The following is a 27,440-nucleotide window of genomic DNA, read 5'->3' as shown; positions in this document are numbered from 1 at the left end:
CAGCTTTAAGGATTTTTTAATGACTGCAGAATTTGATTTATTATGAGGTTTTTATATCTACCTGTAAATCTGCTTTTCAAATTATTCTTTAAAGTGACCTTGTCGACACAGGACTCATTTTATAGAATTCTAAACAAGCATGTTAATACAAGAGTCACTATACCTTTTCAGTGGCCCATTTGTTAAAACGCTGCCAGTTCCAGGTGTGTGAAATACCTGTTCCCTGACCGCATGCTGTGGATTTCCCGTCGTCTCATACATCACTACAGGACATATGAGTTGACAGGAAGAACCACAGCTTGTGGGGAACCAGGTATTCCACCCATCTGACCGGTCAAATACCTGCAGTGCCAAGTAACTAGCATAGAAACGGCTTTTCAACAAATGGGTCTACCCAAAGTACAGTGATTTCCTTCAGCAGGTATGTAATTCTATATAAGTGAGTCTGTGCTGATGGTGTCACTTTAACCCCCAAGTAAGCCAATATTAGTCAAATTAATGCACGTTTAACCAAAAAAAGTCAATACTGTATATGACAGTTTTTTGGTTTTTATTACTCCGCGGGGTAATGAATCTCTGCGAGTTGGTGCTGACCGAACCTGATGAAATAAAAGGCTATCTAATGCTGGCCATTCATTACTCAGAAAAAAACTGAGCTGGTTTCCCCATCCACACAGTCGAGGTGAATGGAAAAATCCTCCCCTTGTGTCTTTGTAATCTGACAGCTGACTCTCCCTTCATCAGAATACACTGATCAGTGCTGCAGCCCATTGGCAGCATGGCTGATCAAGCAGGGAATTTCCAACAATCTCGTTTATGAAAAGTCAATCGATAGATCGACTTCTCCTGAACAGGAATTGCCATACATGTATTGAAATGTGGCCATTTCTTGTTTATTTTTCTTGTCTTTTTTAATTCTCAATGATTAGGTCTACAGTATCCGACAGAAAGCAAATTCCTGAAACAGCTACAGGACTTAAAAGAATCTGGAGAAGAAAATCCAAAAATCCCCCTCATTCCATCCACTGCAGAAGAGATGGAGCAGATGATGAAACTGTGCTCGTATGTCCGCTTTAAGATTCCACAGCAGGTAAATGGTGCTGACTACACAGAACTGGGGGACATTTATTGAGTAAATTGGTGACACATATAATATTTATTTATTTCAGGTACTTATATAGCGCCGTCAATTTACACAGCGCTTTACATACAAATATTGTACATTCACATCAGTCCCTAACCCTCAAGGGGTGTACAATCTAAGGTCCCTAACTTACATTCATACATACACATATTAGGGCCAATTTAGACAGGAGCCAATTAACCTACCAGCATGTCTTTTGGAGTGTGGGAGGAAACCGGAGTACCCGGAGGAAACCCACGCAGGCACAGGGAGAACATGCAAACTCCAGGCAGGTGGTGCCGTGGCTGGGATTTGAACCATTGACCCTAGTACTGCCAGGAGGAAGTGCTAACCATTTAGCCACTGTGCCCGTATAGCCCGTATAGACTCAGATCAGGTTGCCTCTCATTTAGCCTGTGCAATAGTTTTATTTGCGGACCTCCACTGCACCAATGAAACTGGGAAAACATCTGAGACAGATTTACAAATTCAGATTTATCACTGTAGACAAGACAGTTTTTTATTCTAAACAGACGCAACTTTGGGATAAGCAAATATTGTCTAAACACAAGTGATCAGGTCTATTGGGTCCCTCCTGCACACGTACAGCACAGCAGTGATGACACTGCTACTTTTAATAAGGTAATAACTGGGTTTGCAAAAGCATTTGAGGAACACAAAGTGCATTTATATTCTTTGTGACTATTGAGTACAATATTTAAAGCAATTCTAAAGGGTTTTTTTTTTTTTGTAAAATAACAAACATGTCTGTACTTACCTGCTGTGTGCAGTGGTTTTGCACACAGCAGCCTGGATCCTCCTCATCTTGGGTCCCCTACAGGCTCTCATGGCTCCTCCTGTCTGTCGGGTGCCCCCACAGCAAGCAGCTTGCTATGGGGACACCCGCTGCTCCGTGTGTCCAATCACACACGGAGCTACCCTCTCCTCATTGGCTGACTTGCCGTGATTGACAGCAACAGGAGCCAATGGCTCCCGCTTGCTGTCTCAGCCAATAAGGAGGCAGAGACTCAGGACAGCCGAGGCTGTCATTCACATTGCTGGATTGCAAGGCTCAGGTAAGTATTGAGAGGGCTGGGGGGGGGGGGGGCGGGGGGGGCTGCTGCACGAAAAACCTTCAGGTAAAAAAACCTTCAGCCTTTACAATCACTTTAAAGCTGAAGTTTAATCTAGTAGTTTTGGCCTTTTCTGGCACCTCCTTTTCCCCCCTCAGCAACATTTTTATTTGCACCATTTTGCACCGACGTAACACAAATATGTGGCCTCACAGAACTGGGCTTTTTAGGGTGGGGTCGCATATTTGCACACCTGTCTTTGTGCTGAGAGCGCACCGCACTGAGAGCACCGGGTCCCATTCTAATGATCGGGACTCGGGACTCTCGATTCTGGGTCACATGATCGCTGTGATAGCCTCTGATTGGCTATCACAGTGATCAGTCACTGTACAGCACGGCCCCCTTGTTTTTTCTCTCTCTATGAATGGAGGATAGAGATACATTGTATCTCTAACTCCTGGCATAGAGGGAAAAAAATGTTTGTAAAATAAAAAAAAATATAAATAAATATTAAAAAATAAAAGAAAAAATACCTAGATCAAGGTTTGATCTAGTTCAGTGCCAGGGTTAGTGTTTGGGTCAAGGTCAGGGTCAAAGGTCAGGATTAGTGTTAATGTCAGTGTCTGTGTGTTTTTAGGTAAAAAAAAAAAAAGACAAAAACAAAATGTGCGCTATTGTTTCTTGGCTGTACTACGGCTACAAACAACAAATAACAAACACATATATGGTATCGCTGCGATCGTCAAGAGCTGGAGAATTTCTTTTGGGTTGTTCTTTGGTGGTAGGTTATGGTAGTAGCAAGAAACACACTGCTAAATAAAAAAAAGTATTTTTTTTTTTTACTATTTTGGGCCAGTTTTCCTTTGATAATAAAAAAAAAATCAGGAGATCTCCATTACCATTTACCACCAAATGAAAGCCCAATTTGTCCTGAAAAAAACAAGGTATAATTCACCTGGATGTACAAAGTAGTTGTGATGATATGTACAGCTTTACTAACACATGTCAACGTTGCAAAATTGTGCTTAGGCATTTAGATTTGTTTTACCCTTAGGCGTGAAGGGGTTAAGAAACTCTTTTAAATAAAACATTTCTGTTTTCATTACATATCTTATTTTAGACCCAGTGACATGACTGGTCTCTGTGTATCTCTATGCAATCTGGCAGATCATGACAGGTGGGAGGGGCTGACAGGGTGCAGGCATAGCTTCCTGAAAACAGGAAGCGGTGCTAATGCCTGCATGTGATGCTGAGCCTCATTGACTGAAAAACTTGAAATCCAATAAGGGGTGGGCTAAGGACAGGCAGGCTGAGGAAAAAAGTGCTAGGTGATGCTTGATGTCCTCCAGCCAGAAAATGAAGCTGACTTGATACGACTTGCTGCAGCTTCTAGTGCACATGTGGAAAGCTCACAGTGTGCAGTAAAATCAGAATAAGTAATTCTCAGTACAGGAGAACCTGTTTACAATAGCTACATGAATCTGTTGCCCGCACCAACATTTGTGTGGAGTCACATCAGAATTTTAAAGAACACCTTAGACACTTTTATGAATTCCCCTAATAGACTTTGCAATGAGAACTTTATGTATTGCCCAGAGACAGTAATTGAACCATCCACTGTCCAAATGTAATGTTCCTGGTTTGAATCTGATTAGTTGTTCCCCAGACATAACAGACATATTGATAAATGAGACCCATCAAAGCACCTGGTGGCAAGAAAGTTTTTCAAGCATCATTTTTATTTATGACAGTCCAGGAAACGCTGTTGTTTGTTAGATTTGACCACGTGACGTTTTTTTCAGATCTGCTGCTGATAAAATCTCTCTTCGTATGGGTAGACCGAGCTAATGTTCATTTCATAATACAGCATAATCTGAGCTATTTTCAGCCTGGTCTGCACAGATGGCAGTGGGTAGCAGGGATTGACAGTGAGAACCATGTGTGCGTCTGGGGGCTCTCAGCTAGTGCCTCAGCCATAATACATAACTCTGGTCTATCTGAGTAGAAAGGAGGCACACTGTATCTAGGAAACCTGGTCATTTCCTTATCTGGAACTTTTCTGTATGGGAAATTCCTATAGGAAACATAGAAGTTACACCTTTTACATTTAGTGTTACTAAACCCACAACAGTAAAATCAGTCTGTATATGCAGTAAAGCATGCTTGTTATACTCACTGTGGAACCTAAGGGGTTAATCCTCTGCATTGTATAAAAACGCTGTTTGATCCTGACTTTGATCCTCCCCTTGATCCTCCCCTTCTTCCAGTCTCCCCCTCTTATCTCCTGATAAGACATATGGTGTGGAGACACTCTGCACATGTTCAGTTTGGTGCGTATTGCTAGAGAGGTTTTTATTTTTTCTTTTGAGAGTGCATGTGATCAGCACAGGGCCAATCAACACTGTCCAGACAGAGGTCAGGAGTTCTGCATCCTCCTAGAGCAAAATGAAAACTACAAGCTTTAACATGTGTTCGGCTGGACACTGCTAGAAGTTTGCTCTAACTGCTGATGAGAAAAGGTATTTAGCAGTTTATATTTACTAAAATAAATAATTGCACTTCCATGTTCTGTGTACTGTGGGAGACTAGAAATAGTGAATGCGGGGTCCTGGGTTTAGTAACATTTAAAGGGCCATTCCACTGAAATGTGATATTTTGGTTAGGGCTGGACCCAATGAGCCACTCTTTTCTAAAATGTCATGAAAATGATACTCCAGCAGTGAAACTTCCCTGTCATAATTCCGAACCTAAAGCAGAACTTAAACTGAAAATGTTTTTTAAAGGCTAAGTTCACCTTTACATAAAAATAATAAATGCAAATTTTTTTTGCAGGTAAAAAATGTGCATTATTTTTTTTTTAAATGGGACATGGTTTATAAAACTGGGAGCTGATCGCAGGTGCCGTGCCAGGCTGCTGCAAACACTGTGCAGCTCTGTTGCCCGTACCTCTGTATGCAGTGTGAATGAACTATGGGCATGCTGATCAGCAAGCACACAGTTCATTTAAACTGCAAAGATGTCTGCCACAGTGGGTGACAGTACTTGTAGTTTATTCAGTCACAGGAAACTGTGAATGAATGATATGGTTGTGTGAGCGCAGCCCTGCACAGCCGTGCTACATTTAAAAAGTGACAGCAGGTGCAGGGAGTGGATCCTCTGTCTGATGTCACATGGAGGGAGAGGATCGGGGGAAAGAAGGTGCAGGAGATGGAACGTTCTACATGTTCCACCCTAAAAACTTGACCTATAATTAATTAATATTCATATAAAAGCAAACAACACCCATCCAACTATGTCTCCATGCTTTATTTTGTTGAGAAATTGCTCTGAAAAATACCCCCCAGCATTTCTAGCTGTAGCTATCATCAGTAAGGGCAGATGATTCATGGAGCAGCATTTAGTTCTTGGAATCCTTTGCTCAGGTGTGAATTCAGGAGGGTGTGCTTAGTTGAGAAATTCATTGCTTCCCTCCTCCAGATGAATAATATAATGGCAATGAAGACTCTTGGGATTCATGAAATGATTTTTGCCTAGGCCAGGAACCAGGAAGCAACTGAAGACGTTAAAAAAAAAAGTTTAAAATGAGTAAACATGATATACCTTCCTATCTATTTACTATTGCTAGCAGAAAAAGGATTAAAAATAGTTCATGTGGATTGAGAGAGTCTAGTTCCACTTTGAAGGTATAATCCACATCAGTGATATGTGTGGCACTACCCCATAAGGAGCCACTGAGTTTTCTGGTCCCCTATAGCTGCACAGCTAGGCAAAACACATTTTTCAACTTCCATTCAGAGTCAGTATCTAGTCCTCTGGGCTTGTTTTTGTTGTTTTATTTCACGTAAACAACTTGGATAATGTCTAGGGGTATATGGCAGGGCTCAAAACTACTAGCCAGGCCTTAAGAGTTACTCGCCACCAGTTGCCTTACCAAACCCCTACCTTGCCCCGCTCCTAATTCCGTCCCTAAACATGCCCCCATAAATTATCTCATGAAATTACACTGTTAAATGTTTTATGCAGAATTAAGGTACAAAAATAGGTGTCCCCCTTTACATAGGTGTCCCCATCAGAGTCTCCCTTTACATCGGGTGTCCCCATCAGAGCCCCCCGTTACATCAGGTGTCCCTATCAGTGTCCTCCTTTACATCAGGTGTCCCCCTTTACATCGGGTGTCCCCATCAGAGTCCCCCTTTACATCGGGTGTCCCCATCAGAGTCCCTCTTTACATTGGGTGTCCCATCAGAGCCCCCCTTTACATCAGGTGTCTCCAAATGGTAAGCATCCACTTACATGAGGGACGATTCTGATCTGCAGGCTCAGTTGTATTCCTGTTTGCTACCTTGCCAGCCCATTATTACACATCCAGCTGGCAGCTCTTTGTCTTGGCTTTCTCCTCTCCTGCTCTTGCTGCTGGGGGGAGACATAATAAAACAAGACTGGGCTGGGGATGGAGCAGAGTCTCAGAGGAGTGAAGTCCCTAGGCGGGGGAGAGCACTCTTTTCCCGCAGGGAGCCGCCACACAGCCAGTGCACAATCAGGAACCCACAAGAGCATTGAGTCCCGTACCGACATGCAGGAAATACAAGCAGATGGAGGGCTTAGGCGGAGTTGTGGGGGAGAAGGGAGAGAGAGCAAAACATTGGGGGAGGAAGAGGCACCGGAGGAATGTCAGCAGCCGCTCCTATCCTGGTGCCCTAAGTGGACACACTCGCCCCACATTATTTTCACTTGCCAAATGCGAGCAGGTGAGTGATAATTTTGGGCCCTGGTATATGGGACGCCAAATTTGACTTAAAACCAGCAACTCTGATGACAAACTTCCTATTTTATGTACAAAAAGGATGGATCCTGGACTCTACTCCCTCCAAAGTGACTTTTGTCTCTTAATGGATCAGTTACAAAGTCTCTTTAAAGGAGCACTTGGTTCCCTTTAAGTAAATATCTTCAGACCCCAGCTGGAAACTACCCACCCACCTGGCTGCCTTGAAGAGTATCTCAGAGCAAGGAATTCCATGTATGGCACCTGGCAGCCCTCTCCCTTGTATCCTATGGTTTTGCATAAGACTGCTTGTTCAGGCCTTGTAACTGTGCTAGTCCTACATGCTGAACAAGGTACCCTCTGGATAGGACTTGTGGTGCAGGTCCCAGTTCCCTGTAGTCCCTTCCCAGGCTATACGAAAGCATCTCAACAATCCATCTTTCATCCAACTCCCAGACTCCTGCTGCTAGCAAGGCTCTTCCATACTTATGGGTCTGTCTGCCACACTGCCAGGCCTCCTGCCTGGGGTTGGCCAGACTCCCATGGATATGCAGATCTCAGTCTCCACCCCTCCGCCCAGTAGCTTGAAGAATATCCTGGAAGACTCCAGAACCTTGGGGATGTACTAGAGACCTGACCAGTAGAGTCCTCTAGCCTGACCTAAAGTAACACAATCAGACTTGCTTACTTCACTACTGTGAGCCAAACTGAATTTAATTCTCTAGCACCCATAGGGGGCACTACATATGTATTTTAGTTAGGGCCAGAACCTGATGGCGATATGTTTTGAATATTACAACAATGGAACCTCCATGCCTTAATTTCCAGCTCCCAGAAGTATAGTTGTACACCTGTAGCTGTTTGCTCTAATTTGAATACCTCCAAATATGTCACTGATGCCTGGTGCAGGGATGAGTTGTGAGGATGGCAAAGTAGCCCTGGATTTCTTTTAAAGGAACATTGAATTATGTTAAACTTGTCTGCTTAAAAGCAGGACTTTTATTTTGCACAGATACATAGCAAGCAGTTTCCCATGATATTAGGGCCCATTCACACTAGAGCAGTGATTTGACATTTTTCAAATTGGAAGAATGCCAGTCATCACTAGGGCACATAGAAAATATGTGGGTATTGTAGTCAACAATAGACATATTATTGGCATTCAGAAATAAATACATATATTATTAAACCATGAAAAGCCAATGGCATTATCTGTAGCCCTCAGAAAATAACCTTAATTGTTGTGAGATAAAAAGAGAATATTTCCAAGAAATTAATCCAGCTGAGAAAATGTGAAGATCACAGGATAATAGGATGTATTGCTGCGCCAAGTGTGTAGATCTATCCACCAATTATAGGGGAACAATATCAGATGTACACAAAGAGACTAAAATAAAGGTGAAGGATTTTGTTTCAAGGCTAGCATTCCAGCAATTCCAGAGTTAACTCACTGTGTTTATTTCAAAGCTTCCTACAAAATGCCCTCTATCAAGTATTTAGGAGAGACAGACAGTTTGTCCAATAATGTTACCTAGGTTTGTACCCCTGAGGAAGAGGCTTCTGGGTAAACATCATTGTTATATACTTGATCCACTGCATCAGACACTAGGAGTTTCATTATAGGTTAGTCCAGTGGTTCTTAACCTTGAGATCAGGGCCCAGTAAATGTAGCCAAAACTATGACTGGGAATACAAAACATGTATTGAAAGTCTGGAAGGGTCTGGATGGGGCTGGTTGTCACTGTGGATGGGAATTCTGGAGTTGGTAGGGGGACTCTTCAGCAGACTTGGTGGCCGTGATGGGGATGAGGTTTCGGGAGGAAGCTGGGGGGCACTGTGGGACACTGATGTGGTATGAGGGCACTCTGAAGGTCTGGAAGCTCTACAGCAGGCTGTGGGCACTGTGGGAGGCTAGTTGGCACTGTGGGAGGTTGGGGGGCACTGTGGAGGCTGAGGGCTCATAGTAGGCTTGAAGGCACTGTGGGCCACTATGGGCAGTTAGGTGGCACTATGGAAGCTGGGAGGCACTGTAGGAGGTTAAGGGATCCAAAGCTGACTGGAGGCTTGGGAGAAAGGAAGGAAGGGCCCAGCAGTGGGCCGCAGCCATGTCCTGTGGTTGAGAACAACTGAGTTAGACAGTATGTGAAAAAGATGACTGAAGGGTTTGGTGGTTTTCATATGTGCTTTGATTTTTAGCTTCTTAAAACAGATGCAGTTAATTTTGCTGGGGAGCATTGGCAGTCCTTGCAAACATTTCCGTCTCCTGAAATCTTTGTACAAATAAACTGTACCTTGCCACTATATATTTGGCACTACTGCTTATGATGCATGTGATTTTACCCCAAACCTCGTTGTGATCTATAATCTTCAGCAATTGACCTAACCTACGTTTTCATCTGAAAATCTAAACCTTTACCTAATCCTTATTCCAATTTTGCCAAAAGTTCTAATCCATCCTAATCCTTTTTTGTGCACAAAAAAGATGATAATTTTCCCAGGGCTGTGTTACCATACCTTTTTCTCTTGTGTCTTGTTGGAGGGGGCAATTGGTAGTAGAACAGGGCTTTGTTTCCCGCCATTTTGAGGGCTGTGATCTTATGACTGGTGTGGGATGGGGATATTCAGGAAGCAGCAACAGAGGTGGAGGAAGCACAGATCAGCAGAATGAGGGAAGCAGAAGCAGGGAGATCCTTGCACTGTAGATCCTCTGGTTTCCTACAGCTTTCTCTCCAGTAGGCCATCAGGTGAACAATGAGGGAGCAGTAGTGACATCACCAAACTCAATTCAAATATAATTACTAGATCAGTCATTAGAGGCAGGTGTGGGTAGGATATACCTTAAATATTCTCACATATGTGCAACAATGAGGCTGTAGATCCAGCAGTGCCTAGGCAGAGTCACATGTCAGGATGTGCACTATTTTGGAGAAGGAATTAAAAATGGTAGTATTTTCTAAGTGCTGCTTAGGCACAATTAACCTTTTCCTTTAAGATGGCAAATCTTTAATTTTTTACTTGTAATTTAAAGCGTTGCTTAACCCATGACCCTGCATTCACTATATCTGGTCTCCGACAGTACACACAACATGGAAATGCAATGATTTAAGTAAATATAAACTGATAAATACCTTTTCTCATCAGCAGTATATAGCAGTCTTGTGACTTTTATCAGTGTCTAGCTGAGCACTGGTTAAAGCTTGTAGAACGAGTTTTCATTCTGCTCGGACTGTCCTATGAGGCTGCATAACCCCTGACCCTCTGTCTATAACATTTTTTTCAACCCACTGTAGTGCAAGGTGGCACAGCCTACCTGAGAGTGGCAACTCAGCCCTGATTTCAGGAGCAATGCAGCATCATTGCCACACCATCACAGGAAGCTGCATTGGCTGATTTCACTGGTAGGTTCAACAGGTATTTGTGGGCCCTTGCAGGGGGACTGAGAGAAAACTGTAAGTGCAGATACAGATTATTATACAGGAATTATATAGCGCCAACAGTTTGCTCAGCGCTTTACAATATAACGGGAGACAATACAGTTCAATACAAGAGAGTTAGGAGGGCCCTGATCCTTGGAGCTTACAATCTAAGAATGCACATACAGTATAATTAATTGCTGTGATTTATATTCTTTAATGAAAGGTCCTAGTTCAACTACAAGGAAGTGCTATGAGAGTGTCTGTCTGCTACATTCATAGCCCCAGTGTTGTAAAAAGAGAAAAACTGCAGAGGAAAGCCATGAAACCAGTCTGCACTTAATTATTTCTAAGTTGAATTAGTAACACATCCTTAATGTTTAATCCAATTGAAACATTTTTATTCCTAGGTGCTTCAAGGACTCGTTGATGTTCGCATTCCTCATAATGAATTTTACAGAACGTGTAAGTGACAGTCTATCTGCTGTAAGAGATTAGAAAATTACTGTATTCGGCTAGGTTCACATGGCAGCAGTCTTTAAAAAGTGATCCATATTGGATAAATATGTACAGTCCTGAATGCCTTTTTTTTTTTTTTATTTTTTTTATTTTTTTTTTTTTTGCCAAATGTCAATTTTGCATGGAACGAACACACCAGAACTACAAGCCAAGCATTATTTGACTTGCAGGTGCAGCACCGTCCCATGAACTTTAATGGACAGGTTTGACAGGCAGCACCACCTGCCAATACAACAAGCCAAGTTAAATAGTGTGTATGATCCCCTCTTGCTGCCTTGTTAGGCTTTTGGGGGAACGGAAAAATGCACCAGAAGCGCCCATATTAACAGCCTGTTTGAATAAGGTCTAAAGACGTTGCTACTTTTTACCTCCAGGGAAGGTTTTATTTTCCGCAAACACAGTGATTTATAAAGAATAAAAACATATATTATTGTATGTAAACAATGAATGCAATTAACATATATATATATATATAGTAAACAGACTTCATCTAAAATAAATAAGGCTGGCCATGCATACATTTTCTTTCGTTCTATCAGCGGGTTAAACAAAAGAAAATAAATCAATTCCCCCATCCACAAAGGCATCCGCACCATCAGAATACACTCATCAGGACCTCTGGCGATAGCCAGCAACACTGATCAAGCAACAATTTGTCAACAGGCTTCCAAAAGAAGTTCATTGAGAGACAGGCTTCTGTACAGCAACCTGCCCATAGATGAATCAAAATTTGTCAGGTCCCTGCTGAACCAGTTGAATTTTGATCCATCTATGGCCCGCTTTACGCTAGTCCACAATCTTACAGATTTACACAGTGCTTAAACTCAACATGTTTCGTTATATGTGGTTGCTTCTTTGGGATAGGCACTAAAATATGGGCTTATTCATATTAATCCAATCAGAAGTCTGAATAATATGACTGCAAAAAATTATATCAAATCATTTTACATATATTACACATTAGAGTCACAAAAACATAAAAAAAATAGATTAGAAAGGTTGTCCACAAAATCCATGACGTATAAAAGAAAAAGGGAAAAAAAGGGGGGGGGGGGAATCCCATAGTGAAGCATGAGGACATTGATACTTTTAAGAGTACATAAAAAAGGGAGAGAGCTGAAAATAAAATAGAGTGGAAAATTGTTGGCCAATCAGCGCCCACATCCAATTAGATGATGAAGATTCCTCCATCTGCACTGTATACAGTGGAGACTGTATCAGCTTTTTCCAATAGTGTATATCCAGCTTTACTCTACAAAAGGCCCCATTTAAATCATAACTAAGAACAAAAATGTAATATTTTACAGTTTACCAGTACTTCGACAAAGACCAAGAAAAATGCTATCTTTCATATGTAAACTACTAATGTAAACTACTAATCCCATCACCCCACTCAGGGATAGGAACTGTGCTATTTGCACGAATACCATATAAAAATAAAGTTAAAAAAATCTTGAAAAAAGGAAACTATCGCAGCCACCATCTAAGGTTTAGTAAGCTGCTAATTATTACATTTTTGTGTTTGAGTTTAGCTATGTTTTAATTGTGAGCATATTGTTGTTGAGTTGATAATGGTGACAACTAACAAGCAATATTTTGTTCAGTGTTTTTAGATTTGGTTGCTGAAAAATCACGTCACATTCTTCAAAAAAGCATGGACAAAATTACAGTTCCCACCCAGATCATCTGGGGTCGACAGGACCAGGTGGGTCTCTTTGCTCTATTTGTGACATATGTATAGTATATAGAAACATAGTTAAAAGTGTTCCTAAATCCAGGACCCTGAATTCACTATATCTGGTCTCCCACAGAACACAGAACATGGAAATGTTATTATTTTAGTAAATATAAACTACTAAATACCTTTTCTCATCAGCAGTATATAGCAGTCTTGTGACTTCTATCAGTGCCTAGTTGAGCACTGGTTAGAGCTTGAAGGAGGACTTTTCATTCTCCTCTGACTGTCCTATGAGGCTGCATAACCCCTAACCCTCTGTCTGGACAGTGCTGATTGGCCCCTTGCCGATCACATACACCCTCCCAAAGAAAAAAACTCTCTTGCAATACACACTAAACTGAGCATGTGCAGAGTGACTCCTAGGGCTCTGTACCATCAGCACATGGATTGGGGACAGTTGAAGAAGGGGAGGAACAGAGAATACAGGATCAAACAGCCTTTTTACACAATGTAGATTATTAGCCCCTTAGGTTCCACAGTGAATATAACACGCATGCTTTACTGCATATACAGACTGATTTTACTGTTACGGGTTTAGTAACACTTTAAGTGAGTTTTGTTTCATACCTGGGTGTACAGCATGTTAGATCATGTCGCAGGGTAAAATTCTATTTTATAATGTTCAACAATGCCCCCAAACTCTAAAGCTTCCTAAACTAACAGTAATTTTAGAATGTCCAACAATGTTCCCAAACTCCAAAGCATCCCAAACTAGTTCTACGTTCTATAACCAGTGCATAAGCTAACCACCGCTTCCAGTTTATGGATTTCCCTGCATCTTTAATATGTTTCATTCATTATTCCTCTGTCACAGGTCTTGGATGTTTCTGGAGCAGAAGTCTTGTCCAGTGCCATACCTGGAAGCCAGGTGGAGATCCTAGAGAACTGTGGTCACTCAGTAGTGATGGAAAGACCCAGAAAAACAGCCAAGCTCATGATGGACTTTTTATCCTCCCTTCAAACCACAGAGAACAATAAAAAACATGATTAACAATCAGGAAATGCCTGGGACAACTCTGCTCCTCTCTGTATACTGTACCACTCTGAGTTTCTCAGGGGATCTTGTAGAACTCTTAGGAAAGTAGTTTAGTTCCTTGTGAACACAAGACTGGGACTTCAGTATCTGCCTGTAAAGTCCACATGCAGATCCCTTCCAATGTGTCAGAGGCTTACGATAATGCATGTGACGGACATGGATGATTATGGTATGGTATGCTGATGGTGATTCCAAAGTCAACATGATCTTTTAAAATTTAAAGCGTGCAAACGGAAACCAGTCACAAATGTGATGCACCGAAACTCTCCACCCAACACTTTAAAACCACTATAAATGCAGGATGATCTTTTGAACCTGTTTATTATATGCAATGTACTGCTGTTGCAGAAATATTTGTTGATAGGGCCTCAAAGGTAGAAGACTTCCCTTACTGTGATGCTGGTGAGTCATTGTGCAATGGAAGTACCAGTCCTTCAAGCTGCTGAGATATACAAGTATGAGCACACTGCTTGGAATGTGTGCAATATACTATATGAATATTTTGGTACCGTGCCTTCAAAGCAGTATTGTGTAGACAACACAATACACCAATCAGCTTTGATAACATGCGCACTGTGATCTAAGGGACTGCATGATGTAAATGATCAGAAGCCACACCTGCTTCCATGAAATATCACACTCAGAGAAATACAAATTAATGTCCTTAACTGATATGCAAATTTTCATGTTCACATCAGCCACAAAAAGGACTGAACAATTTACAGAGCTGTATTTTAGTATTTGCCATTGAGACTGATGATCTTGTATACGTCTCATAATATGGATATTATTTGTTATGTAGATATTACAATCGGATGTTCTTACCAAGACGTGGGATAAGAATATTGAGGTTGATTTACTAAAGGCAAATAGGCTGTTCACTTTGCAAAGGAAGTTTCACTTTGCAAAGAATACCCAATCTTGTACAAGGAAAATAAAAAACAAACAAACAGCTTTTTGTGCTTGCACATGATTGAATGATGGAAGTCCGGGACAAATTCCCTTGCAAAGTGAGCCATCTATTTGCCTTTAGTAAATCAACTCCATGGAGTTTAATTCAAATGACTGCCATGGTTCATAGAGAAAGCTAAAGTGGCCTATCAAGTTATAACACGTGTGCCTGAAAGGTGACTTTAGCATGCCTAATAGTACCATGGGCAAAATCAGAAAATACATATGTGATGCAGTATGTATTAGCATTAACACAGCTGTTTACGTATTTCTCAGCTACACCCCCCTCCCCCCCCCAACATAGAATTATTACCTATTGATCCTGGCAATAGCTGTTTTTTTTTTTTCACTTCTTTTAACAGGCCAAGCTGTCCCGCACAGGTATCAGTTGTAGGGGTTGGAACAAGCTGTGTAAAATCGAGAGGGGTACTGATTCATATGATTTAGGCTGGGTTCACACTGTTGCACTGAGTTAGTGCATGTGTGTTGCTGCTTGTGATCCTGATCATTACATGCGTTGCATTCAGACAGTCTATTCATTTGAATGGCCTGCTTACTGCACCAAAAAAAGGTGCTTGTACTATTTTTGTATCATGAAATGCTGCACACCGCACAGTAGTATATTACTGTCCATTGTGCTGCGCTGCAATGTACATTTGTTTTTAAGGTGCGTTTCGGTGCCTTTAAGAATGAATGGCATCACAGTGCATCAAATCACAAAACACGTTTTTGCATGTTGCATTAATGTACACTTAAGCTAGGTTCACATCTGTGCAGGTGGTGCCTCTGCAGATCTGCACGAAAATCCATGCAGCCGCACCACCCGCACAGAGAAATGCGGACCCGTGGACGGGTGCCATTAGTTCTAATGGCACGCCGCCCGCACTGGAAAACGCAACCTTACTGGGACCCGAGGTTCCCGTGTGGGCTGCGCGTTCAGGAGAAGTGCAGGGATTTCTTCTCTGCGTGCTGTAGGGCAAGGGAATCCATTCAAATGAATGGGCTCTCGTGCCCGCGCAAAACGCGACACGCACGGCTGCATATATGTGAACCAGGGCTAATACGTGTTACCACAGTGCAAGAGTATGAACCCAGCCTAAACCATTTTTCCACAAGAAAAAAAAAACTGTTGTAATGGCCTTTTTAGTGTAATCACCAGTTTGGCTTTAATTTTGTTGACATTTCTTAAAGCCCAACTTCAAGCAGATAAAAAAATGATCCCTTGCAGTGGTGCTGTACACCCCAGACCCCCCCCTTTACAGCTCATTTTGTCTAGGGAAAAGGGGAAAGTTTTATTTACCTGATCCTCCAGCAGACAGTGCTCCCCTGCCATGGTGGACTGTCCTTCGGCATCCTCACGTCCAAAGCAGGTCTATGGACCCTACTCTGGTCTTCATGACCTCAGGGAATGTAGGGGTGCAGAAGCTGCAAGGACTAGTCTAGGGGGGGAAGGAGCAGAGGATCGAGTAAGTATATTTTCTGTTATTATTCCCCTAGACATAAATGAGCAATTAACCCTTGCAGTGTGGGCACAGCCCTGCTGCAAGGAACAGTTTTTTATGTGCCCGTGGTTGGACTTTACAGTCAATGTAGGATTACATGGTTTGAGACTACCCAATCGCAGGGTGACAACACTCTATGTGATTTAACTGCAGAGCGAACTGTGTTGTCCTATTATAGGAAGTGAAAATACAACAGATCTACTGCCATGATCAGGTAATAAAACTGTTACGGGGGGGACCCTGAATAACAAAACTGCTGCTAGTTGCTAGTGACATGTTCATCATATACAGTATGTAATTTATTATGTCACCCACTTTATCTACTTGATGGATCAGAGCCAGTGGTCGATTCCCAGGTCCCTGCATCCCCTGATGTCTACTGTAGCCACCTGGGTTATTGCTTGGAATGTTGGCAATGATGTGGGTTGGGGCTGTATGTATTACTGCCTAAAGCAATAAAGATGACCTGCCACTTTCTAATATGTTATTCATCTATCAGTTTGATGAAAATAAAGACAATTTGAAAGCAGTAAAACACTGGTTGTAGGTGGAGGAGAGCGGTGTTTGATCGGCGGCAGGGTTGATCCTTTTGTTTTTAAGAATTTTGAAGTCACCTTAAGACTGCAATACATTAACAACCACTAATGAGTTATTACCAGCCGCTCAACAGCATAACTTATGAGTGTGTCACAATTTCTGGGGACCATCACCCTACGTGAATGAATGTATGGAACAATAAACTACCTTTTGCATTAAAAAGCAGAACAATTCCACCTGTCAGCCTTATTTATGAACAGTGTAATTCTTATTGAGACTGAACACAAGACCCAACAAATTGTCTGGCATTTAAGTCCTGGCACTGTGCACATTTTCCCACAATTGACGTTCGGTATGAAATTATGATCTCCACACAACGCCTACCCAAATTTGTTCAATAAACAGCAGGTTGCTTAGTAACTAGGCATTTCTTACCATCAGAAATTAAACCGTAAGATAGAAATACATCAATCATGCTATAATAATTAGCACTGACATAGAAAATACTGTTATCTAATGTACTTTATATGCCAAGTGATTTCTTCCAATCTTCCTTCTAACCGCTTTCATCCCTCCTAACAAGGCCATGTCCTCCAGTCCTACCTAGTCTGGAATTATTGTGTTTAATGTCAAAGCAGACACTTTTCGAATTTGAGAAAACCCCACTATATGTTTGTTATATGTTCCCATTCACACAGCATACCTAAAAATATATACATTTTACCCTTTAGATCAGTCATTTTCAGCTAGGGTTCCGCCAGAAGTTGTTAGGGGCTCCTTGAGCTGTGGTTAATTGGTCTCCCATCTGATGGTGCCTACAAAGTTCCAGGTCCATCATCACTTGACAGAGCCAGGTAGAATGACACCAATGATCTTTAAAGCTGACTTCAAGGGTGGCATTCTAACCACCACTATAAGGGGGACATTCATCCACGGACCACCAATGTAAGATAAATGTTTTCAATTACCATAGTAATGAAAGTGCCATGTGTACATAAATGTCTATGCAGAACAGCAAAAAAGTTCATAGGAGTCAAATTTTTCGAGTTACCTGCAATGGACTAACCTTAGCAGGGGTTCCCTGAGATGTGACAATTATTTCAAGGGTTCCTCTTGGTTAAAAAAGGTAGAGAAAGGCTGGTTTAGATGTTCCCCAGGAGAAGGCCTCATGACAGACTGCAAACATTTTTGAACAATTTCAGAATGACTCTGCTCCAAAGGATCTATTTATAAAACATTTGTTGGACAAATGCCCACCCATTTGTGCAGGTCACATGAATTTTGGCTGTAAATTCTGAAATAGATTTATTCCTATAATAGTCACCTCCGTCTAGTAGCCTGGATGTGGTATATTTTCTCATTATTTCAGAAAACTATGTTGCATTTTGGCCACTACATGGAGATGAAGATAATATAAATGAATCTATTACAGCAATTATGGCTAAAATTTGAAATCTGTGATATTCATGCAACAAATGTTTTTAAACCTTTTCCCGTCCGTACTATAGGCATTGCTCCCCAGTTCTGGGAGGACATCAATGGACATGTGCGCCTCCCCCTGGAGCATGCATTGAGTGCACTCTGTGACCGCTGTGTCTTTTGGACAAATGTCCAAATGTCTTTTGGGGAAATCACAGCAGCCCTATACAATGAGATCAGCTGTGTCCAATCACAGCTAGTCACATGTAAACAGGCTTGTCTGACAGGATACAGTGAGTACATTGCTTATACTGATAATCAGGGCATAATCGTCTGATAAACAAAAGATCTGTCATTGCTGGCAGCGATGCTGCCACCAATGTCCACGAAAAACAATAAAAATAAATGTGGAGATCCGCAAAAAACGGCCGACGGGCTGGAGTGCTTATTGACCGATTTTTCGTGCGGACGAAAATTCGGCCGATAAATGACCCGTCTATGACTTGCCTTAATAATATGTAATAATGGTAAATAAACAAGACACCTAAAGAAGTGTCACCTTAAAAACATGCTGGGTAATGGTTAGCTTCTACTTCCTCTTCCTTATCCGTCAGATAAAGGAAGGATTTAGATATGGGACAAGCATTGAAAGGTCTTGTGTCCTGTTATCACCAGGTTCAGATTTATACTTTCTTCCGTTCCGGGTGAACAGTCTTGTGCCATCCACCTCATGCCTAACCATCAGTGCCACCCAAGGCACACTGAAGCTGGAGGCGGAGAGGCTGACGATTAGAAGAGAGGTGCAAGGTGTTGCCTGTACTGCTCACATTGCACACTGTTCTTCAAAGCATCAACAATAAACATTTAACAAGCTTAGAACCACTTGTTCAGAACCAATCTGAACACAGATTGTAGAAGGGTGCAGGCTGTAGCTTTAACCTCCCTGGCGGTATGATTATTTCAGATTTTTGGTGCTGAAAGCGGTACCATTTTTTTGCATGGAAATATGTATTTTTTTTATTGTAGGCTGTAATTTTTAGGAAAAACTCACTGAAATCTGTCCGAACAAGAGTCTAGTAAACATCCCGGGTATGATAAAATTTGAAACACAAAATCATAAATTATAATTTAATAATCATAAAAATAATATAAAAATAATAAAAAATTTAATTCAATAATATAATCAAACCAAAAACACTGAAATGTGAAATAGAGCGCCAAGTTCGCACATTGCTGAGCTCAGTCGCAAAATCGTTTTCAGTTTCTGATGACGAATTTCCCCCACGAATCATTATCACTCAATTCTGCAAGTGGTTCTGATTTACTATCGCTGTTCTCTAGCTGATCTAAACCGCTTTTGACCTAAAGGGACACTTTTTGGACGCCATGGACATTTCTCAGTTTCCAGGCAGAAAGAACAGACAAAATGCAGGCAGGGCGCAGGACAAAGCACTAGGGACAATATGTATGTGAAATAGGTTGAAACAGCAATGTTTTACTGTGTAAAATGTAAAAAAAAAAAAGTGACATTTTTTAAAATTTTTAAATTTCCCGCCGGCGGCGCCTGTACGTCCCGACGTCACAGGGACAGGACACAGAAGCTGGATGCCGGCATCGGCCGGAGGAGATGGCCGGGGACGCTGCAGGGGACACATCGTGGGAGCGCAGGGTAAGGTAAGTGAAGAACACATGCCGGAGCAGTGCCGCAGGGTAAGCCCGAGTGTAGCTCGGGGTTACCGCTTTTGGTACTGAAATGTTACCCCGAGCTACACTCGGGAATACCGTCAGGGAGGTTAAACCAGATTTTAGCAAGCCAAAAGTCTTGTAAATGCTTGTGTAAAGCTAAAGTCAGTACATTTAGCTGGATTCACACAGGGGCTTGATAAAAAAAAAAGCAACTAGCTCCTGTAAGCACAGTATAATAAAGTATGTATTGGAGGACCAATGGCCTTCGGCGTGTATGAGAATCAGTGGTCCAAAGTTAGGTCTTGAAAGGCAGCTGTCTGTTGACAGAGGTATGACAATGATATCTCGGGGGTAGTCTGTGGGGTATGTGAAAGATGAGAGCATCACAAAAGTTTGATAAGTCCAGTGAGAAATTTTATTTGGCATGAAAAGGAAGAGGTCAACACATTTCCAAGGCTCAAAACTCCTCTCCCTTCATCAGGGCTGGGAAATGACATCTTAGTTGCTGGTGAAGGGAGCGTTTTAAACCTCTAACATTTGTTGGGTTGTGGCACTCTCATTTTTCAAATATTCCACATTTATTTACACAAGGATATTGGAAGTTTTTTTTCTGGGACAAAAAGACACACCAATCAGCCATAACATTTTGTCCACTGACAAGAAAAGTGAACAATGATTATCTTGTCACAATAGCACCTGAAAGTGTGTGAGATATATTAGGCAACAAGTGTACATATTGTCCCTGAAGCTGATGTGTCAAAAGTGGAAAAAACCCAGCAAAGCATGATCCAATTTGCTCCTGCAGGGAAAAAACATCCTTCCTGATCCCTCGAGAGCCAATCGGATATTCCCTGGATCAAGTTAACATGTTAGTAACCAGTTATATTCTGTGTATCTAAGAAAAAATACAGGCCTTTTTTAAAGCAATCCACTGAGCTGACCAGAACCAACACTTGAGTCCATTTCACATTTTCACAGCTCTTACTGTAAAGAAACCTTTCTGTATTTGGAGATTAATTTTCCCCCAGATGTAAAGAGTGCCTCCTTGTCCTCTGCGATGACCTCAGGGTAAAAAAATCTACACCGAATTCACTATATGAACCACTGATGTATTTATACATGGTGATCATATCCCCCCCTTAAATTAAATTCCTTTAATATTTTAAATTGGATCATGCTTTGCTGGTTTTTTTTGCCTTTCTCTGGATCAATTGTGGGTATAGGATTATAACTTTTTTTTTTGAACTGGATGGTCTTTTGTCTTTTTTTCAGCCAGACTAACTATGCAACTATGTAACTTTCCTCATAACTGAGCTCCTCCATGCCTCTTTCCAGTTTGGTTGGCCTTCTCTGCACTTTCTCCAGTTCCCCAATGTTCTTTTTGTGAATTGGTGCCCAAAACTGAACTGCATATTCCAGATGAGGTATTACTAATGATTTGTACAGGGGTAAAATGATATCCCTCTCTCTGGAGTCTATACCTCTCCTAATACAAGAGAGGATTTTGCTCACTTTAGAAACCGCAGCTTGGTATGTGAGCATCAAACTGGACAGATACCACAGCATCCCTACAGAGGTCCAGTGGAGTCAATGCCTCCATAGGTCAGGGTTTTTTTGGGGTCAAAAGGGGGACTTCCTCAACATTAGGTTGGTGTTCATAATTTTCCAGCTGATCAGTGTAGGTATATTTTAGAGATCTCTTCCAGCAAGACTGGCAGGACTCTGCATTGAACCCTGCACACATCTCATAACCTTTATCCCAGTGTAGAGAGAATTATAATCTGGCTACATTCCTGACCTATAGTCTAGATCACTGTGCTCTGTGCCATTATCTTATCGCTCGTGTAAAAAGTCCGACCTCTAAGGCCATAACATGTATGAAATATACAGAATACATTGTAATACAGACTTCATATTAATAAACATTCTCACGGCACAGCCTGTCCAAGACTAGGGCCTTGGCATTGTCAGTAATTATTATGTGCCAGGCCCAGCCATAGACAGCAATGGGTTTCTCATGGCATGTGCCTGGGATGACCAAAACTCTCTGTAGCCAGGCCTAGTGCATGCATAAAAGGTACAGGGAATGTCAGACTCCATGGAAGGCTGCATTCACACTGGAGCATTTTGTGAACGCTTGCAAAAGCGCATTTTTGCACGCAGGGAAAACATGTCACACTCATGATGCCATTCATTGTTAATAGCACCCCAAAAACAGCAAGCAGATGTGCATTTTCATATGTGATAAAACATATGTCAAAGTGCATGGTTTAAAAACGCATGAAGTTCAACTCCCAAAAGGGTACATGAGTTACTCTGGCGTGTCTGCAGCATGTAGGGGAGTCCATTGAAATGAATGGGCTGCCTTATACGTGTAGCATAAAAATGTGCCACAAAAAAACCCGCACATTTACAAAATGCCAGGTGTGAACCTAGCCAGATGTTGGCCAATAGGAGGGAAGAATTCAATGCTGTCGCTGGGGATGGAAGAGTGGCTGATCGGACAGACAGCTGGAGCGGCCGAGGGGAGGGACCCTGTAGGAGATTGTTTCATGTTAGCTCCTGTCCACAGGGTGACAACGATGCTGTGCATTTTCAGTGCAGAATGAACAGTGTGGGCACCTGGTGAAGGAAATGGAAAAATAACAGATCTACTGGCAGGTGATATGACTGTTTCTGGGGAAGGGGGTGTAGAAAAAAGAATGTTGCATTAGTAGTAGAACTGTATTTAAAAAACTAAAAACAGGTCGGCTTTTTATTGCAGAGTACATGCAATATCTCTTCTACAGTAAAGTACACTTACCTGTCTATTCGCAATCCTCTGCAGAATGTACACTGTGCTGTGCGTGTCCAGGCAGCGTGCCGGGCTGACTGTATTCCTGAGCCAACCACTCATAATGGCTGTAGACTGGCACCCAGAAGGACCAAGGGGGAAGATGCCAGGAACAATGCCAACGGGCTTGGACCATTGGAACCAACTGATGGAAACTGACAAGCAGATTTCACTTGCAGAGACATCAGTTTACATCAGTTTTCATGCGCTCTGCAATGAGTATTATACACGTTGCAGATTTCTGCACAGTAAAAATCTGCACGTGATACTAGTGTGGTGTGAACAGGGCACATAGAGAACAATGAATTCTGTTGTGCCCTTGCAGAACGCTTGCAGAAAACCTGACGTCTCTACACCATAGTGTGAATGACCCCTTAAGGCTTGGTTCACATATGCATTTTGCGTTTGACGCTCTCTCCAGTGTTTTTTGCAGTTGGTTTTGCGTTTTTCTACATGCATTTTTGACGTGTTTTTACAGAGTTTTGCGTTTTGTTTAGCTTTTTTTTTTTGTTGAAGTGGAATTTTTTTTGTTGCTGGGCAGAATAAAAATGCAAAATGCGGCAAAAAAGCACTACCATGCATTTCAGCAGCTTCTCCATTGAACTCTATTGCAGCAAAAATGCTGCTTTTTGCTTTTAAAAAAGTCCCTGACCCTTTACAAAAATGCAGCAGCTCAAAAAAGCGTAGATGTGAACATGTTCCATAGGAAACCATGTTGAATGGACTGCAGTGCGTTTCTGCAAAAAGCACTAAAAAACACATTGGTGTGAACAGAGCCTAATGCTAGACTGCAGCATGCGTCATTTTTTAATTTGCCTATAGTTCCACTAACCTCAACTGACAGACTCTTTACAAGAGATCACTGAGGAACAGGGGCGTACTGACCATTTGGAAACTCGGGCACTGCCCAAGGGCCCAGGGTCAGCAGGGGGCCGCGTGAGATGCCCCTGGTACCTTTTTCATAGGCTTTTTTGAGTTTGGGCAAGGACTAGTGGTGTATTTAAGTTTTGTGCTGCCCTAGGCAACACAACCCCCATGGAGAGACCTTGACACCAGCAAACACCCCCCTTCCCCACGAAGAGAGCCTGACATTGACCAACAACACCCCAGTCCCCCGCCCATCCCCAGGTGAGAGAGCCTTCCACTACCACCGCCCCCCATACACTGGCAAACCCCCCCCCCACCTTGGCAAGAGATAAGACACCCACCTTCACAGCTCCCTGGGAACAAGAGTCGGGCTCTGCATACACCATCAAGCAGCCCGCAGCCTCTCTCAGATCCCACATGGTCCCCATGCTGCGCGTGTCCCTTCTTCCTTTCCTTCTTTCAGGGGATGGCACTGCCCCCCTGAAAAATGCCACGGCCCCCTGAAAAATGCCGCTGCCCCCCTGAAAAATGCCACCCTAGACAACTGCCTTGTTTGCCTTGTGGTAAATACACCCCTGGCAAGGACACAGGGGCCCCATGATCCCCTATTGCCCGAGGGCCCCATGAGTTGTCAGTCCGCCCCTGCTGAGGAAATAAAGTCAACTGACAGTTATAGCAGACTCTGTGCAGCCTTACATTGAGGGAAATTAAATCAAATGACAGTTGACTCTTTGCAGTAGTTCAATGACAGATGTTTAAGGGCAAATTATTTTGTACTATATAAAGCGGGTCATCTTAAAGGGTCTACTATTTGTCAGTCAATAAAACAAGGTGGAAACTATGCAAAACTGTACATAAATTAAAAGACAGCAGCGAACACATAAGAGCATATCCTCTCTAATTACATGCAATACAATAATACGTTTTGCGCTGATAAAACTAATAAAATGATCAAAATTGTTTACAGAAATATTTTAAAAAAATTGTGCATAAAGGAAAGTCCACAGAAAATGAAAAGGATGTAAGCCTCCTCTGAAAAAAAACAAATATAGTATTATAAACTATTATAAACAAATTTAGTCCACATTGAGTGAATCAAAAGTATTAGTTCTCCACAACATCTCTCTTCATCCGCTAACATCATTGTCACCCACCACCACAGTGAGGATTAGATAGAAACATATGTTTGTCCCAAGCATGTTTGAAGCTATTTACTGTTGACTGGCTCACTCCATCTGCTGGAAGTTTATTCCAAGCCTCAACTATTCTTTCAGTAAAATATTACTTTCTGAGATTAGTTTTGAACTTTCCTCCAGTTAGTTTAGGGTCATGTCCCCGTGTTCTTGATTTTGATTTCCTGGTGAAAATGCTGCCCTCTGGACTTGTTCTCTTGATTTTATCAATATATTTATGTAAGTGAGGTCTCCACAACTGGACACAGCATTCTAAATGAGGTCTAATTAAAGAGCTATGTAGGGGAATCAGGACCTCTTTCCTCCTGCTGGTGACCCCTCTAGTGATGAATTCTAGCATTCTATTTGCTTTCCCCACTGCCTGGCCACACTGTTTGCTCATTTTGCAATCATCTGAAATAAGTACCCCCAAGTCCTTTTCCTCTGTAGTGCTGGCCCATGTTGTACTCTCTCTAGGGATTCTTTCTCCCTAGGTGCATTATTTTACATTTAGAAACATTGATCTGCAATTTCCACTTTTTTGATTAATCTTCCAGCAATGCTAAATCATGTTCCATGTTAAACACCTCCAGGGATATCAACCCTATCACACACCTTTGTGTCATCAGCAAAAAGACAAACGTTACCCAACAAACCTTTAGTTCTATCACTATACAATTTTCTTACAATTTTCTTACAATTTCCTTTAGATTTACCTTCAACTATGTAATGCAAGGGCCTGTCTAATTGCATACAATTGAAAGTGTCATTTAGGTTTGACCTCATATTATATGGTTTTTGGCTCAAGAAAATTGTATAATGTATGGCCAGTCTTACATATAGATTGAATAGAACAGGATTGTCAAGGTCCTACCTTTTCCCAGAGGTTATGTTACTCCATGTGCTGGCATCCATCTTGGATTTCTGCTGAGCATGATGGGAATCTTTCATGCCTTCAGGTCTCTGAGGTCCATCCCCCAGAGGGGTGTGGCTGAGTACATATAAGCCTGGGATCTGCACATGCTCTTTGCACTTGTGTCTTGTGTCTTGGTCTTGCTACAGCTCTGTGTATATGCTTGTGACTCTTCTGGTATTCTGACTCGGCTTGTTACTAAGACCATTCTCTGTGTTTTCCTTCGATCTGACCTTCCGTTGCTGAACCCGACCCGTGACCTGTGATTCTCTGTCTACTGTTCTGTACTGTTTTGTCCCGTTGTTGTTGACCCGGCTTGCCTGACTACGCTATTGTCATTCTCACCAGCTACACGCCATTGGCGGCGGCCATTACCGCAGCTGGGGTGTCTCGGGGGCCGCGACCTGGTTCCTGGCTGCGTCAAGTCCATCCCCACCATCAGGGGCCCTGGTGAAGGGCAGCCTGGGACTTAGACTCCGCGCCCTGAGGGACTTCGGTCTGTTGCTGGTGGTTGTCGTCAGCCAGTGCGTTACCCTGCCACTAGGCCTACCTGTCCGTTCCACAGCCCTGCCCTGACAAGGACTTAGTACGGAGCCTTGATATAGACCACTAGTGACTGGTCTTTGTTCCGAGTGAACCCCATTTACAGCCACACTCTGGTATCTATGCTTTAGTAAACTGCATATCCACTGAACCACCCAAGGGCTAAGTCCAAGTTTGTCCAATGTTTGTATTAGATGCGGCCTTACCAGATGTAAAGACCCCCATATTCAGAGTGGTTTTAAGCCCTCTATACGTTCAACCTCAAAGGCAACTCTCCACATCAGTCCCAGCACTATTCACCAGTACTGCTCTTCAGATGTATGGTAAGCTCAACATAGGTAAGTATAGTCATCCAAATATGCATACCCATCACGTTTACTGACCAAAGATATTTTTTTATAACCTTCTACCCATCCAGTCCTGAGATTTGTTCCCATCATACAACAAACTCCTGTCTGCCAGGGCGGGAGACCTGATTTCCCTCCGCTAAAGTTCAGTAACACTTCCTGGTCTTGTCCCTCCCCCAGCCTATAATTGGACAGTGAAAGGAGAAGTGGAAAACTGGTGAGCTCATCTCTCTATCTCTCTCATAAGGTCTACAGCACAACTGATTGGTTTCTTGTGCTGCGTCTCCCTCTACCAGTCTTAGCTATACTGTACAGGGGATTTTATGAGAATGATACTGACTCAAATTCAAATACTTACCCCACCTGCATATAAAATAATAACATGGTAATGAATACAGAGTTGCATTAATTTGTGTCTTTTTTTTTTATTAACCACTTGCCGACAGCAGATAGCTGAATGACGGCTTCGCTGCGGCCAGCCAGTTCTGGGAGGGTGTCATATGACGTCCTCCTAGAACGTGCCCACCCGGCAATCTCTTTGAATGCTGTGTCCTATGGACACAGTTGATCATGTGAGGTGGTAAACGGCCAATCACAGCGGCCTTTCACCACGTGATCAGCCATGTCCAATGACACAGCAGATCACCGGTAAATGCAGTTGCCAGTTCTCGGCTGCACTTTCTTCACACTGTCACAGCATGAGGAAAGTACTGCCAATAACCGACAATTGTCAGGGGAGGGATCAGCACCGATCATCAGGGCACTGATGATCAGTGCCCTGATGATCGGTGCCCGGCAGTGCCACCCACCAGTGCCGCCTATCTGTGCCCAGCAGTGCCACCCACAAGTGCCCAGCAGTGCCACCCATTAGTGCCCATCAGTGATGCCCAGCAGTGCTGCCAGTCAGTGCCCAGCAGTGCTGCTAGTCAGTGCCCAGCAGTGCCGCCAGTCAGTGCCATCAGTCAATGCCACCTATCAGTGCCGCCTATCAGTGCCCATCATTGTT

The 27,440-nt window shown here is 42.5% G+C and overlaps 1 pseudogene; it reads left to right on the top strand.

The window, feature by feature from the left end:
- LOC149461171 (monoacylglycerol lipase abhd6-A-like) overlaps positions 1-16,890 on the top strand; it is a 30,472-nt pseudogene extending 13,582 nt beyond the window's left edge.
- The last annotated feature ends 10,550 nt before the right edge of the window (positions 16,891-27,440 follow it).

The sequence above is a fragment of the Staurois parvus genome, unplaced genomic scaffold (genome assembly GCF_062004578.1).
Source record: "Staurois parvus isolate SC_StPar_1 unplaced genomic scaffold, SC_StPar_1.0 ptg000209l, whole genome shotgun sequence".
Lineage (NCBI taxonomy): Eukaryota > Metazoa > Chordata > Amphibia > Anura > Ranidae > Staurois > Staurois parvus.
Note: the sequence above shows the minus strand (reverse complement) of the source record. Positions and strands in the feature narration are given on the sequence as shown.